We start from the raw sequence: 14802 nt of genomic DNA, 5'->3' as shown, positions 1-14802 counted from the left end.
TGAGGACAATGCATGATTTAGGTGTGGGGTGTATATCTCTCTCTTCTTCTCCCTTTTCTCTTCTTCTTTTTCTTTTTCTTTCAGTATTGCGCACATGTTTCTCTTTCAGTTTCATTTTTGCGATTTGCTTGATCTGAATAGCCACAATTGAAATTTTTTTAAGTTTTTGCTTTCAATAACGCACACACAACCACAACCTTCTTCTTCTTTTTGATTTGCTCTACTCAAACTGATGAACTATGTTGGATGAGCTTTTCTTTCCATGACCCCATTGATGTGATGACTCTTTAAACTTATGTTGAATCAATTGCAGTGAGTTGTATTCATGTTTGAGAATTGCCTTTTGAATTGAATCTTTGAGCTTGCCATGGTGAAAAATATATTGATGACCCTCATTAGAGAGAATAAATTGAAAGTTGTGTGAATGAACTTAATGTGACTTGATTTAGCAATTGGTGTTGATTTGCCCAAATCATTGAGAGAAAGAAATTCACAAAGGCTTAGACTTCAAAAGCACAAATTGAAAACTGTTCCAATGGTCAAAAGACTATGAACAGAGCTAGTAGCCACTTGGACAGGTGACCTACTGAGTAACTGGGGGTGCGTATCACAAATATGTACCTTCACATCAAAAGGTTGGTGACTTGTTCAAGCAAAATTAAAAGTGCAAAAAGTTGAATAAAGTACTTCAAGGTAAGGGCAAGTCACTCTGAAAGTTAGAAAAAGTCTTATCTGAATAAATTAATGAGCATGTATGATCTTTCTCTTGAGAAAAACAAATCCTAGCTATGGTAAGCAAAGGGAAACAAGGAAAGAAGGTAAGTAATCTTCATGCATATATTCTTCACTGCAATGATTCAAAATAGGTGTCTTGAGTAGGAGCTTAAGTGGAAATAAGGATCTAGAGCAAAGAAAGCTTGTTTGACTATCTTTATTTGCTTGAGGACAAGCAAAAGGCTAAGTGTGGGGGTATTTGATAGAGCATATTTTAGTCCTTTTTATCTTGATATTATTGATGATTATTTATATGATTTCTGCTTAATTTAGTGCTCTTGGCATTGTTTTGCAGAAAATGGTGAAAAAAGACATTTTGGAGAAAATTCCCCTAAAACTGCCTTATTTGGAGCAAAAGGGAGCAAGCCTGCCAAGTTAAAATCAAGTCAAGCTAAATAAGGAAAGTTCTAAATAAGGAAAGTAGTAAATATGGAAACAAAATTCAGCCAAGGCAATTTGAAATTCAAATTTCAAATCTCCAAGTAGCCTTTTCCTTATTCAAGAAGCCATATCTCAAGCTGCCATATATGGAGATCCAAATGAGGAAATTATTTTGAAATTCATATCTCCAAGATTCATATTCAGATTTTGGATTTCAAGATCCAGCTTATTAAGAAAGCCAAATCCAAAGATCACATGTTTCCCATTTCATGCCTTGCACATTCAAAATTCAAATTGCAAAAGGAGGCTCCACCTTCCTTAATTGTGAATGGGCGGCAAGGGAATGTGAAGAGGCACCATGGGCAGCAACTTGAACACACTTGGGCAGCTTTTTGAAGACCTTGGCCAGCAAGTAAAAGACCAAAGATCCCATCCCTTGCAATTTGATACATGCTCCACGTTTTTCCCTTCACACATGCACATAGAAGGCACATATTGGACCAAGGGCATTTTAGGCAGCCTCTAAAAGACTCATGGACTGCCAAGAAACCCTAGGCAGCCTCTCAAGACATATTTAAAGTCTTCAAGAAGACAAGAAGTGGCAGAATTGATCACCCCCACTCCTCCAAGGTTCGGCTGCCGCTCCACCTCCTTCTCCTCCACCGCCGGTTCTTCATCTCATGCTCTCTTCTTCTATTTTCTGTTTTGGTCCAGCCATGAGTGGCTGAAACCCTTAATTCTAGTTGAAGATTGATTGAAACTAAGGTTGTTTTATGGTTTGTGAGATCTAAACATAAACTATTTGTCTTTGATTAGTTCAATATTCATACAATTGTGTGCTTGAATCTAAGATTGCTTTGTTGTTTTGATCAAATTGGCCACTTGATTCTTGATTGCAAAGTTAATTGATTGTTAGTTGGGATATTTGTTAGTCCGTAATTGCTGGAAATATTCTGACCTAAGAACACTTGGTGTAAAAACTAAGGAATTGTATGATCTAGCATCATCTTCATGCATTTGGAGTAGCTAGGGTTGGATCTCTCTCTTTCTTCATGCAATTGACAATTGTTTTGATGCCTAAGGCCCAAGGACGTTCCTTGACAATTTGTTAATTAGTAATTGATTAGAGGACGTTCCCTAATTGATTTAATCATAAGGAGAGATATGGTGGTGAGAAGCGTTTTTCATCTCCATAACTAATCTATTGAACCAATTAAGAGAACATAAGTTTCAATGATCAATCCAAGCAACCAAGGTGGATCCATATCTTCAATTAGACCTTTCTCATATTGATTTCCTCTTTTATTTTAATTACTTGCTGATTTAATTGCTTTCAATAGTTGTTAGTCAAATCAATCTCAAAACCCCCCCTTTTTACTTTATTGCACTTTACTTTTATTCTGCTTTCAGTTACTTGCTTTTAGTTGTGCTTCCAGTGATTCTCTTGATCTTGTTGGGAAAAATAGATAAGTATTCAATTCTCTGTGGATTCGATCCTTTACCACTATCTGCAGTTGTAAAATTGTTGATAACCGGAAAGGTTATTTTTGACCGGCTTCGACAACCGCGAGTCAACAACCTGTACAAAACCTTTTACACCTTTCCCAATAATCATATAAATCCTCAGATGGTTTCTGTCTAATGCTATTCATTTCTCTTCTTATGCCAATGGCTTTAGAAGTTGGGAAATATTTGTTCAAAAAGGTTAATACCATATCATCCCAAGAAGTAATAGATCCAGGTGGCAAATAAAATAACCAATCCTTGGCATAATCATCAAGTGAAAAAGGAAAAGCTCTTAATTTAATATGATCTTCAGAAATATCTTGAGGTCTCATAGATAAACAGACAATGTTGAACTCTTTCAAGTGCTTGTGTGGATTTTCATTTTCTAGACCTCTAAATTTAGGAAGTAGATAAATCAAACCTGTTTTCAGTTCAAAGGGAACTGTCAGAGGTAGATAGGTGATGCAAAGAGGTGCTTGATCACCTATAGGTGTTGCCAACTCTCTCATGGTTCTTTCTCTTGGCATTGGGGCTCTCATGGCTAGATTTTGTTGTATTATTTCCTCACGGACAGCATGTTCATTGTGGACAGCAGGTTGTGCCACGTTTTCAGCCATCTCTGGAGTTGGATGGTGCGGTTCAGTGGTTTCAGAAGTGTGGTCTGCGCAGGGGACTTCTTCTTGCACAGGTTCGGGCGTGACTTGCTTGTTCAGTCTCCTGATTGTGCGCTCAATTTTCAGATCGTAAGGCAGAGTTTCCCTACGTTTAGATCTGGTCATGAAAGAAAAACAAATAAGTTAAATCAGTTCCTCGGCAACGGCGCCAATTTTTGACTGGCGGTTGTCGAAGTCGGTCAAAAATAACCTTTTCGGTTATCAACAATATTACTACTGCAGATAGTGGTAAAGGATCGAATCCACAGAGAATTGAAGGCTTACCTATCTTCCTTATCAAAACCAAGAGAATTAACTGAAATAAAAATTGAAAAAGAAATAAACCAAAATGAGATAAATTGAAAGCATATAAACTGAAAGTAAAATGGGGGGGGGGATTTTGAGATTGATTCAGTTAACTGAAAGCAATAAAAGAAAGCGAATAATAAAAATGAAGGAAATCAATAATGAGAAAGCTCTAGTTGAAGAATCGGATTCACTTCAGTTATTGGGATTGATCATTTAAACTTATGTTCTTTTAATTGATTAAATAGATTAGTTATGGAGATGGAAAATGCTTCTCACCACCATGTCTCTCCTTAATTACAAACCAATTACGGAACGTCCTCTAATTAATTACTAATCAACAAGTTGCCAAGGAACGTCCTTGGGCCTTAGGCATCAAAACAACTGTTAATTGTATTAAGAGATAGAGAAAGCCAATCCTAGCTACCCAAACGCATGAGATGTTGCTAGATCATACAATTTCCTTAGTTTTTACACCAAGTGTTCTTATGTTTGAACAATCCAAGCAATTACGGACTTAAAATTATCTAAACTAACAATATATTACCTTGCAATCAAGAATCAACTGGCCATATTGATCAAAATAACAAAGCAATAATGGAATCAAGCATGAAATTGTATGAATATTGAATAAACCAAAAACACACAATGTATGTTCAGATCTCACAATCCATAAAACAACTAAAGTTTCAACCAATCTTCAACTAGAATAAAATATTTCAGCCACTCACGGCTGAACCAAAAACTAAAAATAAAAGAAAAGAAGAAAGGTAGAAGAAGGGAAGAGGCAAGGTGGCGTCGGCCTTGCGCAATCCGAAGAGATGAAGTGCAAGGCGGTATTCGGCTGGCCTTATGTGCTTCTTAAATAGGATTAGATGCTGCCCTAAGACTTACTTGCTGCCCAAGAGGTGCTTGCTGCCCAAGTTGTGTCTGAAAAGGAAAGAAGCGCGTTGCAAGGTCTTCAGAAGGAAGGAGGTGCGCGGATTGGTCTTCAGAGGGAAAGAGGCGCGCGGATTGGTTGTGCAGAGGTAAAGAGATGCTGTCCAAACTGTTCCTATTTAGGTGGAGCCTTCGTTTGAATTTCAAATCTTGAATGCTGAATGCAAGAGAGGCAAGTGCGTCTTCTTGAGATCTTGCTGCCTAAATAGGAAGATCTGACTGCTGAGGTGTCTGCACATCTTTAAACAAGGAAAGAAAGATCCGCAATTTCAATTTCAAATAGTCTGCTGACTGCGCCTTCCTTATCTATTTTTGCTTCTGCACTTTCCTTATTTGGCACTTTCCATATTTGAAAACTTTCCTTATTTGGCACTTTCCATATTTGGCACTTTTTTGGCTATTTTAAGAGCATTTTCACCAGATTGTCCCTTTACACCTATTTTTTTGCAAAACAAAACTAAAACCACAAAATTAGGCAGAAAAAATGTAAATAAACATTAATAATATCATGATAAAATGGTCTAAAATATGCTTTATCAAATACCCCCACACCTAGCCTTTTACTTGTTCTCAAGCAAATAAACATAGTTAAAGAAGCTCTCTTTGCTACTTGATCCTTATTTCTGCTTAAGCTCTTACTCTAAACCCCTATTTTGAATCATTGCAGTGAAGAATATATGCATCAAGGTTACTCACCTTCTTTTCTTGTTTTCCCTTACTTACCATTGTAACACCCCTTACCCTATCAAAGAGTAGACAGTGCAAGGAATGTCACAAACTATACCTTTTTAGATATATCACAACTAAACAATTACCTTTATCTGTAAATACCAAGTTTTAAGGTAATGCATGTAAATTTTATCAAATAAATGTGAGATTTTAAACCAAAAAGTTAACAGAGTCTCATCTGTTTCATTAATATTTCAAACTGTAGCACATGAAAAACACATGAAAAATGATCAACTGATATTTGACATCTTACTATTCTTTGATTACATAACCTTTACAACTCACTCTATTAAATATGTGCATGCCAAAATATAACTGCACGATGACTCAGAGACTCAAAACAACCAGCTATGATAATGGCCTTGGTATCTGATGTAGACCTTTGATGAACTTCACGTGCCTACGTTATCTACAACCTGCGTGAGGTAAAAACCAACACGCTGAGCTAATGCTCAGTGGGTGATAACAACAAATAACAGAATAAAACAAACAAGCTCGCATAAATAGATAATCAAGTAAACAATTACAAGCTAGTAGATGTAAACATGTTAACATTCACCAATAAGTTCACAAAATCAAGTATCAATCTTAATTAAGATCTTAGCCCTTATAACCACATATTAGGATCGACTAGGTAGATAAGGAGTTATAACGGTAGGCACAGGGTGCCGAACGGTAGGCTCAGAGGCTAAAACTGTGATAGCAGGGCTCTGTGGCCATGCTTATGAGGTACCAGATATGTAACCTCTCATATAGATCATGTATCGGTAGCAGTACTGCGAACTCTGTATGTTTATATGGCATGCCATACCCTTAAGCTAACCTCGACTCCTATTACGTTTACCAGGGCCAAGTATCATTAACTCAATGTATCAATGTACATGCATGTCATTTGAAGCTATTTGATTTCTTTTTCCAAAGTACATATATCATATGCCAAGGTTGACAATATGGAAAACTCATGGCAAATAGTGCAAAACTCTATTGACTTAGCATTTCAATAGAGAAAACTACATTCTGCCATATCTTGCATAAACTTTTCAAGCAATTTAGAGTTACAATTTGACTTCAATTTCTTCATAAGAAATGTACATTTATGTCTTATCTTTCCAACAAGGTATGGTTCATGCAAATCTGATCATCCTATCTTAAGTTATGAATTTTTCTTTACAAGCTGCTCAAGAAGGTCTTAATCAGTCCAGTATTGGTACTTGTTCATGGTATCACAAAACTTATCAGATTCATGCATTTCCATACAAATTCAAGCTTAACTGTCTTCTACAAAGTTTTAGGTATACTTCTTAAGATTCATTTGGCACTGGTATTAACAAATTTCACTAAGTATGTAATTAGTTATGGTATAATCAATAGACTCTGTTCCGGATGCACTACCACTGTGTCCATTTTAGGTTCACTTGCAATTTTCATCATTTTAACTACAGATTCAGAATTTTGTCAATTCATGACAGTTTTAGATATTTGTCTTAGCTTTCATTTGGTATATTTTAGGCCTAATTTCAATATATACACAATAAGTTATGAAGTTAGTAACACAAGCTGTCCTGTTACAACCTATTCTGCCAGATTTACACTTTTAGCTCCCATGTTAAATTTTTTTACTCTAAGCCTTTCAAACATCATTTTAACATTCATATAACATATTTATACAATCAAAGCAACATTTTCAGCAAGTAAAATCAACCTCTAATTTCACTTATTCATGGCAGAATCAAAGGAAAACAGAAAATCATTAAAACACCAAACCTTTCTTGAATTCTTCTTTTCTTTTCCTCTTCTAATCTCTAGCTATCTCCTTTCCCTTTGATGTTCCTTCACCTATGCCAATTTATATCTTAGGGAAGGATTGAATAAATTGTAAATTAAAGCTTTATAATTCAAATTCATGCATGAAGAAATGAGATGATGCTATTTCCTACTCATTTCTAGCTCACCTTTGATTTTCAAGCTTGGTGCATATGGAACCCTAAACTTTTCTTCTTCAATTCTTTCACTATATGGCTGTTCCTTTAGCTCTTAATCTTAGGATGAATTTTGGTTAAAGGAAGAAGTTATTTTGGTAAGGTTTTGGCTTGGCTTTGGTGGGAGAAAGAAAAGCAAATTTTTTTCTTCTTTGAAGTTGGATGACCTACGGCAACATGGACAAAGGAAGAAGACAATCCCTTTTCTTTCTTTTGCATTGTCATTTCTTCTCTCCTTAGGTAGGTGACACATGGAAAGTAAATCTGAATTTTATGTTTTAACTTTCCATATTTATACTTTGACCTACTAAACTCTTTACCAATGTTTCAATTTAGTTTTTAAACTTTCAATAATCATAGATTGACCTACTAAACTATACATATAGCCTTTAGAAGCCCTTTTCACTTAAGCAAGCATGACGGATATAAACAAGCACCTCAAGCAAGCACGTCGGGAAATCCTAAGCACCTCCCGAAAGTGCCTCGTTCCCGACTCGCTAATCACACTGTCTGCTTTATTTCTGGATATGTCCGTTTCTTTATTTAAGTTTTCTATGATTCAGTTATTAGCAGATTAGAGTTAAGCTAGCACCTCCCCTAATGCCCCTTACTCTAGGAATGAAATAGCCTAACGATGGCACTACTCTACCTATGGGTTTGAGGATGTTACAACTCTTCCCCTCTTAAGAAATTTCGACCTCGAAATTTTACCTGCTGTGAATAGCTGGGGATATTGTTGCTTCATCACTTCTTCACTTTCCCATGTAGCTTCTTCTGCCTTATGATCTCTCCACAACACTTTCACTAAGGGAATCTTCTTATTTCTTAACTCTTTCATTTCCCTTGCTAAAATTTTCACTGGTTCCTCTTCATAAGTTAGGTCAGATTGTACATCAATGGTTTCAGCTGGAATGACATGTGAAGGATCAGATCTGTATCTTCTTAACATGGATACATGGAAGACATTGTGTATTCTGTCTAACTCTGGAGGTAAAGCTAGCCTATAGGCTACTGGACCCACACGTTCAATTATTTCATATGGACCAATAAACCGAGGGCTTAGCTTACCTTTCTTGCCAAATCTTAGCACTTTCTTCCACGGAGAAACTTTCAAAAACACTTTAGCCCCAATAGCAAATTCTATATCTTTTCTTTTCAAATCTGCATATGATTTTTGTCTATCTGTTGTAGCTTTCAATCTTTCTTTGATAATCTTCACTTTCTCCTCAGTCTGTCTTATCAACTCTGGACCTACAAGTTTAGCTTCACTAAGTTCTGTCCAGCATAATGGGGTTCTACATTTTCTGCCGTACAATGCTTCATAAGGGGCCATCTTAATACTAGCCTGATAACTGTTGTTGTAAGCAAATTTCACTAGTGGGAGATATCTTTCCCAGCTTCCTTCAAATTCAATTACACAACTTCTGAGCATATCTTCCAAAACTTGAATTACTCTCTCTGACTGGCCATCTGTTTGAGGATGAAAAGCTGTACTAAAATTCAATCTTGTCCCTAAAGCTTCATATAGTTTTGTCCAAAATCTGGATGTGAATCTTGGGTCTCTGTCTGATATGATAGAGATAGGGACACCATGTAGTCTCACAATTTCATCAATGTACAATTCTGCATACTTTTCCAATGTATAATCCATTCTGATTGGCAAGAAATGCGCTGATTTCGTTAACTTGTCAACTATTACCCATATGGCATCTTTCTTCCTTGGTGTGAGTGGCAATCCTGTCACAAAATCCATGGTAATTCTATCCCATTTCCATTCTGGTATAGCGATAGGCTGCAATAACCCTGATGGAACCTGATGCTCTGCTTTTACCCGTTGACATGTCAAACATTTTGTTACAAATTCAGCTATATCTCTTTTCATACCTGGCCACCAATAGTGCATCTTCAGATCTTGATTCATCTTAGTGCTACCTGGATGCATAACATATGGACTATTGTGTGCCTCTGTAAGAATACTCTGTTTCAACTCTCCAATGTTAGGTACACATACTCTGTTACCATAGTACAAGTAACCATCATCACTTATCACATGCTTCTGCTTCTTCCCCTCTTGTACTTGTCTAGTCCATAAGGCTATCTCTGTATCTTCTTTCTGTGCTTCTTTAATTTGTTGCAGTAAGTTGGGTCTAACTTTCAATTCTGCTACGATAGCTCCATCATCTGCTATAGTCAACTGCGCATTCATTGCTCTTAATGCAAATAAGGATTTCCTGCTGAGTGCATCTGCTACCAGATTAGCTTTGCCTGGGTGATAATCTATAATGCAATCATAATCTTTCAGTAACTCCATCCATCTTCTCTGTCTCAGGTTTAGCTCCTTTTGTGTGGGCAAGTATTTCAGGCTTTTATGATCTGTATAGATGTAACATTTCTCACCATATAAGTAATGTCTCCATATCTTTAGTGCAAAAACTATGGCCGCCAACTCTAGATCATGGGTAGGATAGTTCTTCTCGTGTGGCTTCAATTGTCTGGAAGCATAGGCAATCACTTTACCTTCTTGCATCAAAACACATCCAAGTCCATTGTGAGAAGCATCACTGTATATCACAAATTCCTTGCCAGAAACAGGTTGTGTAAGTATAGGTGCTTCAGTGAGCATAGTCTTCAATCTATCAAAGCTTGCTTGACATCTATCATCCCAAACATACTTAACATCCTTATGTATCAATTTAGTCAATGGAGCTGCTATAAGTGAAAACCCTTTCACAAACCGTCTGTAGTACCCAGCTAGACCCAAGAAACTTCTGACCTCTGCAACATTCTTTGGTGGCTTCCATTCCAGAACAGCATTAATCTTCTGAGGATCTACCCTGATTCCCTCTGCTGATACAACATGTCCCAAAAATGCTATTTCATTGAGCCAAAAATCACATTTACTGAACTTGGCATAAAGTTGCTTTTCTCTCAGAGTCTGCAATACTACCCTTAGATGTCTGTCATGGTCTTCCCTAGTTTTAGAGTATACCAGAATATCATCAATAAATACCACAACAAATTGGTCTAAATATGGATGGAAGATACGGTTCATTAGATCCATGAATGATGCAGGTGCATTTGTTAACCCAAATGGCATAACTAAAAACTCATAATGTCCATATCGGGTCCGGAATGCAGTCTTAGGCACATCTGCCCCTTTAACTCTCAACTGATGGTAACCCGATCTCAAATCTATTTTAGAGAAAATGCTGGCCCCTTTCAACTGATCAAACAAATCATCTATTCTGGGCAGTGGGTATTTATTCTTTATCGTTACCTTATTCAACTGTCTGTAATCAATGCACAATCGAAGAGATCCATCTTTCTTTTTCACAAACAACACTGGTGCACCCCATGGTGAAACACTAGGTCGAATAAAACCCTTATCAAGTAACTCTTGTAACTATATTTTCAACTCTTTCAATTCTGTAGGAGCCATTCTATAAGGAGCAATTGAAATAGGTGCGGTGCCTGGCACAACTTCTATAGCAAAATCCACTTCCCTTTCTGGAGGTAACCCTGGCAACTCTTCAGGAAATACATCTGGAAAATGACATATTGTGGGTAGGTTTGACACATTAGGCCCTTCCTTCTTAGTTTCAGTTACACTAGCCAGATAGGCTGTACAGCCTTTTCTAATCAACCTCCTAGCTGTAGTGGCAGATATGACATTAGAGAGGTAATCTGACCTCTCGCCCACAACTATAACCTCAGAACCCTCTAATGTTTTGAGTGTAACTCGTTTTAACTTACAGTCAACTATGACATGATGTCTAGACAACCAATCCATACCCAAAATCACATCAAACTCTCTAAAAGGTAACTCTATCAAGTCACCTAAAAAGGTATGACCTTGCACACATATAGGACAATCTCTATAAACTCTATTCACAATCACAAGATGTCCTAAGGGATTGGTCACTGCTATGTCATGTTCTAAGTGTTCTACTTGAATTCCCTTCTCATTACTGATGGGTATGCTGATGTATGAATGTGTGGAACCAGGATCAATTAATGCATAAACATATTTGCCAAAGATAGAAAATTTACCAGCTATAACATCTGGTTTGTCCTGGTCTTCCTTTGCACGAATAGCATAGGCCCTGGCAGGTGCTCTAGTCTCTGGTCTATCTACTGTCTCTGATACTCTGTGACTCTGAGCACTGCTAGATTCACCTCTACCTCTACCTCTGCCTCTAGACCCTATCGGCATGGATCTCTCTGTCTGCATAGGCTGCGTTGACTGGCCTCTAGGACAATCCCTCATAAAGTGGTCTGAGCTTCCACATAAGTAGCAAGCCCCAGTTAATCTCCTGCATACTCCACCATGTCTCCTGCCACAATGCTCACATACTGGTGGCAACCCTCTGCCTGGTCCTCCTGTACTGGATACTGAGGTAGTCTGCTGTCCAGACCTTACTACTGACCTCTGCCCAGGTCTCTGAATCTGCTTAGGTGGTCCTCTCTGCCCTGTCTGCTGAAATTCCCTCTGTCTCTTATTACTTGTCTGAGATGTAGAGGATTGTCCCTGATACTGGCTCTGGCTCCTCTTCTGCTGCCCTTTTTGCTTTCTACTTTGCTCTTCTTCTCTAATTCGCTCCAGGCTGTGGGCCGTCTCTACTAAAACTGAGAGTTCCCTGATATGCATAGCTGTGAGGTACATCCTGATATCAGCATGTAATCCCTGCTCAAAGCGTTTACATCTTTCTTCCTCTGTAGGAACTATCTCTGTGGCATACTTACTAAGTCTGACAAATTCTCGCTCGTACTTAGTTACTGTAAGCCTGCCCTGTCTGAGGTATAAGAACTCCCTCCTTCTCTCCTCTATATATAAGGCCCCAACATACTTCTTCTTAAACTCTAACAAAAAGAATTCCCAAGTCTGGCGCTCTGGTCGAACCATCTGTGTTAAAGTTGTCCACCATCGATACGCTTCATCTTTTAGCAATGATACTGCACACATCAAGCTATCTACTGGTGAACACTGTAGCTGCTGTAAAACCCTTTCTGTACTTTCTAACCAGAATTCTGCAGCTGACGGATCATCTTCCTTTTTACCTCTAAAATCTATTGCACCATACTTTCTGAGTTTTTCTATTGGAGGCCTAGCTACCACAGGTGGGGGAACCTGGACTGCTACAGGTGGTGGTGGTGGTACCTCTGGTACATTTTGTGTAACCCTCCTAAGCAACTCAGCTATTTGCTGAAATAATGCATCCTGCCCTAGTCCGCCAGCAGCAGCAGGTGGAGGAGTAGCAGCAGGTGCAGCTGCCTCAGAGGGAGCATGACTCTCTACCTCCTCATCTATTGCTCTCTGTGAGTCAGATGACATCTTATAGACGACCTAAACACAAAAAGAAGAGATTGACATCAGAACCATATCATAGCTGTAACTCATTTTGGCATGTACATATACTATGCATATTCACATACATACTATGACCTAGAACCGCCTAAACCTATGCTTTGATACCACTAATTGTCACACCCCTTACCCTATCAAAGAGTAGACAGTGCAAGGAATGTCACAAACTATACCTTTTTAGATATATCACAACTAAACAATTACCTTTATCTGTAAATACCAAGTTTTAAGGTAATGCATGTAAATTTTATCAAATAAATGTGAGATTTTAAACCAAAAAGTTAACAGAGTCTCATCTGTTTCATTAATATTTCAAACTGTAGCACATGAAAAACACATGAAAAATGATCAACTGATATTTGACATCTTACTATTCTTTGATTACATAACCTTTACAACTCACTCTATTAAATATGTACATGCCAAAATATAACTGCACGATGACTCAGAGACTCAAAACAACCAGCTATGATAATGGCCTTGGTATCTGATGTAGACCTCTGATGAACTTCACGTGCCTACGTTATCTACAACCTGCGTGAGGTAAAAACCAACACGCTGAGCTAATGCTCAGTGGGTGATAACAACAAATAACAGAATAAAACAAACAAGCTCGCATAAATAGATAATCAAGTAAACAATTACAAGCTAGTAGATGTAAACATGTTAACATTCACCAATAAGTTCACAAAATCAAGTATCAATCTTAATTAAGATCTTAGCCCTTATAACCACATATTAGGATCGACTAGGTAGATAAGGAGTTATAACGGTAGGCACAGGGTGCCGAACGGTAGGCTCAGAGGCCAAAACTGTGATAGCAGGGCTCTGTGGCCATGCTTATGAGGTACCAGATATGTAACCTCTCATATAGATCATGTATCGGTAGCAGTACTGCGAACTCTGTATGTTTATATGGCATGCCATACCCTTAAGCTAACCTCGACTCCTATTACGTTTACCAGGGCCAAGTATCATTAACTCAATGTATCAATGTACATGCATGTCATTTGAAGCTATTTGATTTCTTTTTCCAAAGTACATATATCATATGCCAAGGTTGACAATATGGAAAACTCATGGCAAATAGTGCAAAACTCTATTGACTTAGCATTTCAATAGAGAAAACTACATTCTGCCATATCTTGCATAAACTTTTCAAGCAATTTAGAGTTACAATTTGACTTCAATTTCTTCATAAGAAATGTACATTTATGTCTTATCTTTCCAACAAGGTATGGTTCATGCAAATCTGATCATCCTAGCTTAAGTTATGAATTTTTCTTTACAAGCTGCTCAAGAAGGTCTTAATCAGTCCAGTATTGGTACTTGTTCATGGTATCACAAAACTTATCAGATTCATGCATTTCCATACAAATTCAAGCTTAACTGTCTTCTACAAAGTTTTAGGTATACTTCTTAAGATTCATTTGGCACTGGTCTTAACAAATTTCACTAAGTATGTAATTAGTTATGGTATAATCAATAGACTCTGTTCCGGATGCACTACCACTGTGTCCATTTTAGGTTCACTTGTAATTTTCATCATTTTAACTACAGATTCAGAATTTTATCAATTCATGAAAGTTTTAGATATTTGTCTTAGCTTTCATTTAGTATATCTTAGGCCTAATTTCAATATATACACAATAAGTTATGAAGTTAGTAACACAAGCTGTCCTGTTACAACCTATTCTGCCAGATTTACACTTTTAGCTCCCATGTTAAATTTCTTTACTCTAAGCCTTTCAAACATCATTTTAACATTCATATAAAATATTTATACAATCAAAGCAACATTTTCAGCAAGTAAAATCAACCTCTAATTTCACTTATTCATGGCAGAATCAAAGGAAAAAAGAAAATCATTAAAACACCAAACCTTTCTTGAATTCTTCTTTTCTTTTCCTCTTCTAATCTCTAGCTATCTCCTTTCCCTTTGATGTTCCTTCACCTATGCCAATTTATATCTTAGGGAAGGATTGAATAAATTGTAAATTAAAGCTTTATAATTCAAATTCATGCATGAAGAAATGAGATGATGCTATTTCCTACTCATTTCTAGCTCACCTTTGATTTTCAAGCTTGGTGCATATGGAACCCTAAACTTTTCTTCTTCAATTCTTTCACTATATGGCTGTTCCTTTAGCTCTTAATCTTAGGATGAATT

The sequence above is a fragment of the Manihot esculenta genome, chromosome 17, assembly GCF_001659605.2.
Source record: "Manihot esculenta cultivar AM560-2 chromosome 17, M.esculenta_v8, whole genome shotgun sequence".
NCBI classification, from domain to species: Eukaryota; Viridiplantae; Streptophyta; class Magnoliopsida; order Malpighiales; family Euphorbiaceae; genus Manihot; species Manihot esculenta.
The sequence above is the reverse complement of the archived record's forward strand: the minus strand, read 5'-3'. Positions refer to the sequence as shown.